The following is a 7171-nucleotide window of genomic DNA, read 5'->3' as shown; positions in this document are numbered from 1 at the left end:
TTTCTCGACGAGGTCGTGGAGTCTCGTGGCAAAGGGCCTAATGCCACTATTGCCATTAGGGTGGCTCGGGACTCGAGCCACCTTTGCGGCATAGCTCAAGGCTAACTGGCCGCGTCTGAGTCGGAGGGGAGGTACTCCTGACTCCACCTCAAGACGCTCGATACGAGTGCACTTCAGGGCTCCAAGACACACACGCAAACATGCATTCTGCACAGCATCCAATCCTTTCAAACTTGTTCTCGATGCCGAACCATACACGATTGACCCATAATCTACTTTAGACCTAATCAGGGCTTTATATACCATTAGCAAAGACTGTCTATCAGCTCCCCATTTACTACCAGAAATGCACTTTAATAAATTTAGTGCTCTTTGACATTTATTCTTTAACTGACCAATGTGGTCTTTCCAATTGAGTCTACTATCAAAAAGTAGCCCAAGAAACTTTGCAGAATTTTGAATAGGTATTGGGTGGTTGTCTAGAGTTAGCCTGATGTTCGGCTTTCTCCTACGTGAAAAAATTACCCCAATACTCTTTCGAATGGAAAACTTAAAACCCCACTGGAGGCCCCAGTTTATGAATCATATCCAGTGCCAATTGAATACGATTTGCTGAGAATTCTGCATTATTGCTGGAGTGCCATAATGCACAATCATCAGCGTACAGTGAGTATTTAAGATTCCGAGGAGGAGCTGGTAAGATGTCATTGATCATACATAGAAATAATGTTGGTGACAAGACACTTCCTTGTGGGACCCCGTTTGCCTGGACAAAAATGTCCGAAAAAGTGATATTGTCAGAAAATAATTTGACAGCAAACGTTCTGTCAGAAATGAAATTTTGAATAAAACAAGGCAAGTTTCCACGTAATCCAAAAGCATAAAGTTTTCTGAGTAGGCCATATCGCCATGTCATGTCGTAGGCTTTTTCTATATCTAAAAATACTGAAATCAAAAAATCTTTTTTGGCAATGGCCTCTTGAATATGACTGTCCAGCTTTACTAGCTGATCGAGAGTTTGGCGTCCCTTGCGGGAGCCGCACTGCTCGTCAACTAGTAAATTACTGGAATTTAAAAAATGCAATAGCTACTGTTAAACAATTCGTTCCATGACCTTGCATAAGCAACTTGTCAACGCAATTGGGCGGTAGGAGATGGCAAGTCTGGGATTACCCCCTCCTTTCAATATGGGAATGATGTGGGCAAAGTGCCATGAGTTTGGAAAAGTGTGGCTTTTCCAAATTTCATTGTACACTTCTAGCAACTTAATCATGTCATCATGATTAAGATGCTTCATCATCTCATATCGAATCTCATCGGGGCCTGGGGATGTTCCTCTACAGGCTTCTAGGGCTCGGACAAGCTCATTCATTGTTAGGTCTTTATTATAATCAAAGTCATCTCCTGTGGCAAAGTGAATAGGTTGCAGCTCAGCGGCTTCCTTGGTGGTCAGGAAAGCGGGATGTAGTTTGCCGAGCTGCTTGTATGAGAGAACTGCCTGGCGAGTGCATTAGCAATGTCTCTAGGTGAATCGAAATTAGTGCCCTCTTCAATGATGTTATTGATTTTGATAGATGTTTTTTTCTTATTGATTTTATTAATAGTGGACCAAACCTCTGATATTTTGGTGTTGCTGTTTATTGTAGAGACAAAGCTCCGCCAGGAGTCTCTTTTTGCTTGTCTTATTATTCTACGAGCCCTAGCTCTTGCTTGTTTGTAATTGCAAAAGTTCTCATAGTGATGTTATTTTTGAAAAGCCTGTAGGCCTATTGCGTCGGCACAGCGCCCTGCGGCAATCTGGTGTCCACATGGACTCTATGCTTAACGCTATCTGTCGAAGTTTTAGGAATGGATAGCAATGCTGCTTCTATAATCGAATTCTGAATATGTTTACTTTATCATCAATGGTTTCTCCAACAAGTTCGAGCTTGACGCTCCTTGTGAAGGCGACCCAGTCTGCTCGTTTTACGTTAAATTTAGGCGCTGAAGGCGTTCTCACTGTGTCGCATGAATATTTAATCAAAATAGGAAGATGATCGCTTCCCAACGAGTCGTCAATGGTGTTTCCACAGGCAATTGGTGCTATTGATGAAGAGACCAGTGATAAGTCAATAAAGCTCAAATTACCGGTATTATCGTCCACCGCGTCGGACTACATCATTCAGAAGGACTAGATCAGACTCATTAAGCAACTTAACTACTTGCTCACCCCTACCATCCACCCGCAGGGAACGTATGATGAGCATTAAAATCAGCTAAAATTACTTTATTTTGTGGCAGACGTTCCTGAAGAGCAAAGAGCTCATCATAGGCTATCGCTGCATCAGGTGGACAATAAAGTGAACATATAGCCAGATACGTGACATTAATTTTTACTTTGCATGCGACAAAATCCAAAGTAGAATCAATAGTCACTTCGTAAAAGGGAGGCTTGGTGGATGTACATGGCGACTCCGCCTCCACCCCTACCCTCACGATCTTCCGACATAAATGGTAGTTCCTCAGCGAAACGACCTCGTCAGAGACGAGGTGTGTTTAAGTGCGTTTCTTGGAGAATATAATATCGGGAGCATAGGACGAGGCTAATAATTTAAGGTCATTTACTTTAGATCTAAGACTTCGACAGTTCCATTGTATAATGGTCGACGCGAAGATTACGTTTTATGGGGTTTGGAAGTGCCTTGTCCACCAGTTTTTTCTTCTTTTTTGGGAGGGAGACGCCTCCTCTCCCTCGCTTCCCGGGGACCTCTCTCGGGATGGTTTGGAGACAGAAGCCTCCATGTCCTGCACCTCCTGATGAGGGAGACGACTGACAGATTGCGATCTGCTTCTCTCACGAGAAACCGATCGCGAGCCAGACGAAGTCCTCACAGGAGTAGCCCGGACGGGAAGGTGCGCTCCGGACTGTGATTCAGTATCATCCTCCTTATGATGTTTAGACTGGGTTGATGCAGTCATTTGATCAACCAATTTGGTCAGGTGATATACTTTAATATTTAATTCTTTAACGGTCTGTTTAAGTTCAGCAATTTCTTTATCCTTAGCTGCAAGCTGTGACGACCATTACTTGCACTAGGGGTGATGTTAGTTACTGCTTCAGCATAAGAAGTATCGGGTTTGTGTGTCAAACTTTCCACTTTCCTCTTAGCTTCAGAATAACTAACTTCATGCTTTCTCATATATGCTAATGTCTCGGTTTCCTTCTTCAGGATGCTACACTCAGCAGATCCTGACTGATGGGAACCTCCACAATTAGCACATTTGGAAATCTGGCTAGTACATGTAATGGTTGTCATGGGCTTCAGCACATTACGGCATACAAATTTACCTGAGTCTTTATCAATACATCTTAATGAGGTGTTTCCGAATTTTTGGCATCTATAACAATGCATTGGCTTTTGGATATAAGGTCTTACTTGAACACGTTCATAACCGACATTGACATATTCTGGAATTTATTAAAAGCAAAGGTCAAAAAACACAGTCAGTTTTCGTTCGCACATTCCCATCCTTCTTGGTCATACAATGAACGTCCACTACGTCTTGGTCCTTCATGCTCTCAAGAATTTCACTTTCTTCCATCGTCCTCAAATCCCTGTGAAAGATTACTCCCTTACAGGTATTTGGGCCAATAGGAATAGTTACTTTAACTCGAAGATCATGAATTTGCGTCAGCTTAAGTAAATCCTTAATCTGGGAGTTGTATTGTACTTTTACAAGGAGGCTTCCATCTCGCAATTTTTTGACAAAATCAAAATCGCCGTCCACTTGACCATCAAGGACCTTTTTGATGATAAAGGGGTTCACGTTCAAAAGCGATTGATTTTCATTCACGCATTTTACATTCGCGAACCTTGCATTCTCGGTGGGGATTTTGAAAAGTGGTCTTCTCGTTCTGTCGTTAGTGGGGGTTCCGTTGTTCAGGGTCGAGTTTGTCAAGGAGTGGTCATGAGTCGCCCCTCCTCCTTGAGGAGGAGAAGGGGTAGCCGGGGTATCATCCATCCTGGGCATCGGACCAGGTCCGACCCCTTTGCTCAAAATCGTTCTCCTGAAGGGATTTAAGAATCTTAACTTTGGTATCAACCTAACAGCAATAGCTAAGAGAGAGTAAATCAGTATTTCGTCCTCTACCCCCAGTGGAAGCCTGGTTGCGTTCTCCAGTACCACAGAGAGGATCGAATTATGTGGAGGACACTCCCTTACCGCCGAACTTGCCTAGTGCGAAGGACGGTAAGTCGGTGCCCACCCCCCAGGCGAATACGGGAGCCCACAAGGGTACTCCGGTAGGCTCAGGGAAGTCACATGAAGAAGGAAAATTTTAGAAATGGAGAAAAAGTGCGCCCAGAGGACGCCCCAGACTACTGGGCCTCCCTACCCAGGGGTCAATGCCCGTAAGGGCTACCCTGGTGTAGAAGAGAGCTGCGGGTCTGAGGTGGGGTGCTGACTACTCCTACTGTAGCCTCGTGTCACCTGCAAAAACAAAGCACTGAAGGTGCTGGCAAAGCACAATAATGTTCTGTAATTACAGGATTTTACTTTACTTTAAATTACGTTAAACAAACTCAGGAACAACAATGTCGAGCGAGACAAGAGGCCCCGGGCTCCAGGGTAACTCTCGTGGCACAAGACTTTGTGTTTGTTGCTACTGCGTTTAGAGAGGTCTGAGCTCAACAAAAGCTTAAACACGAGTGACTGACCAGTCTGTTGGCATTAGTCCGTATACATAGTACACTGAAGCAATCTGGTGTCCTACATCATACTCAATGCTTATTCTTTACGTCGAAACCGTATAAATTGATAGCCATTACTGCAAGTAGTAGGGATATTTACTTAACTAATTTCTCCAAGAACGTCGAGCTTGAAGGTCATCGCGAGGGAAACCCATTTTACCTTTAAGGAGATCAAATTACCAGTACCATAGTCCCCCACGGCCGATTGCTAGTGTTCGGAAAGACCAGTGTCGTTGGTCAGCGAAACACTTCGTTTACATTTTAGGTTCACCTGTAGGGGACCCTGTGACGTATGATGAACATTAACGTCACTCAAATTATTATTATTATTTTTTTTTCTGGCAGAATATCCTGAGAAGCAAAAAGCCCATCATAAATTACCATATTATAAACTGGAAGGTAAAGTAAACATTCTAGATACATTCTCCTGAATTCTCCTTCTGCACGCGACGCTTCCTAGTGCAAAATTAATCGTTACTTCAGTTAGAGGGACCCTTAGGTGATAGCAGTTGGTGACGCTGAACGAAGAAAACGTTGCTGTCTTCAAGGGGACCCAAAAACATTTGTGGAATTGTAGCAACACTTTTTCGCTTATGATATTGTAAAAATGATTTCCCTCATTATTTTACTGTTATCTGTATACTTTAAGAATATATGAGTATATATATATACATACATACATACATACATATATATATATATATATATATATATATATATATATATATATATATATATATATATATCCTAAAAGGAGGCATCCTTAGAATGGACAAGTAACATGTCCCAACTACTTACACACACACACACACACACACACACACACACACACACACACACACACACGCACGCACGCACGCACTCACGCACGCACTCACGCACGCACTCACGCACACACACACACGCATGCACGCACGCACGCACACGCACACGCACGCGCACGCGCACACACACACACACACACACACACACACACACACACACACACACACACACACACACACACACACACACACACACCACATCACATTTAAAAAGGGAATTTCTTAAAAGACGAAAACAAAATAAAACTCGAATACCTGCCAAATCAGCTCGTTCGCAAAGGCTAGTGTCAGGCCGTTAGCGAAGCCCGTAATTTGTGTGTTTGTGTTTTTTTTATATATAATTTTTAGGAAGGGGTAACGTACATTTTAATCCTGTGAGAGAGTGTTAACAATGTCAAGTTCTTCGTCCTCTGTAGAAATCGCGCTATTACTAGGCTAACTCCAGTAACCAAAAAAATCTAAGAATATTATTCATCAACCCAAGGGGAAGCCTACCAAGATCACCCTGAAGCTCTCAAGGATACTCCAGTAGGCTCGAGGAAGTTATACTAAGAAAAAAGAAGAAGGTTTTACCCAAATGATGCCTCAGATTACTGATTTCTCCAAACCAATGCCTTGCCTATTGCCTCTGCTTTAATCTAATTATTATAATAACAATAAAACCGCATTTTGAGAAAAGTATGAAGGTCATAATCCCCATCTCTGACGGCCACAACACTCGTTTCAGTAGGTATTCTGTAAATAAGTATTATCTTATAGTTTCTGGTAGATTTGTATCCGTTTTCTGTATAGAGGCATTATATACATAGAAAACGATAACTACTACATAATAAGGTAAACTATTTTTAATACGAATAATTTGTCATTTTCATAATGATGAGGAGGATAATAATGATGATAACGTTAATAGTGATAGTAACGGTAAAGATAGCGATAATGATGATACTAAATGCTAATAGTGATTATTACAGGAATAATGACAGCAATAATTATAAAAGTACTAATGAGGATAATGGTAAAAATATCTTCAATAATAATGATGATTGTAATAATAAAAGCAACCATCTACCATCTATAGTATGCACATTTGCACATGTGAATTCATGTAGGTCCTAAATATGTACAGACATAAGTGGATAAGATTATATTTAGGTGCTTGTAAACACACCATTATCATGCAGAAGTGCGGCTGTGCATGACTTAATGCATAGTGTTGTGTATTCACCATATTTGTTTATGTAAACTTACGAGTGGACTTACAGATAATTTACACAATGGGCGGACCTTGTTGCTTTTGATTCTTGTTCATCCCGAAGATAAATTCTGCTACAGAATACAGAATTGCATTGATCAGTAGATGACATAGTTTACCGATACATGTGGAAATGAGGATGTGCGTGCAACCGTCTGGATACCCTGGAACATTTACACAATAAACGTTTCACAAGTGGGCCTATAGTTTATCCACCCTTATCCCGTCGGTTCTCAAACTTTCGTGGCACTAACCGTAACACCATTCACTATTTTGCACAGTACAGTGTATGTCCAATTATAAATATTAGACTGTTTTATATACATTTCACACCTTTAAATATCAAGATGTATCTCTATATCTAT

This window comes from Penaeus monodon, chromosome 38 (assembly GCF_015228065.2).
Source record: "Penaeus monodon isolate SGIC_2016 chromosome 38, NSTDA_Pmon_1, whole genome shotgun sequence".
Lineage (NCBI taxonomy): Eukaryota > Metazoa > Arthropoda > Malacostraca > Decapoda > Penaeidae > Penaeus > Penaeus monodon.
The sequence above is the reverse complement of the archived record's forward strand: the minus strand, read 5'-3'. Positions refer to the sequence as shown.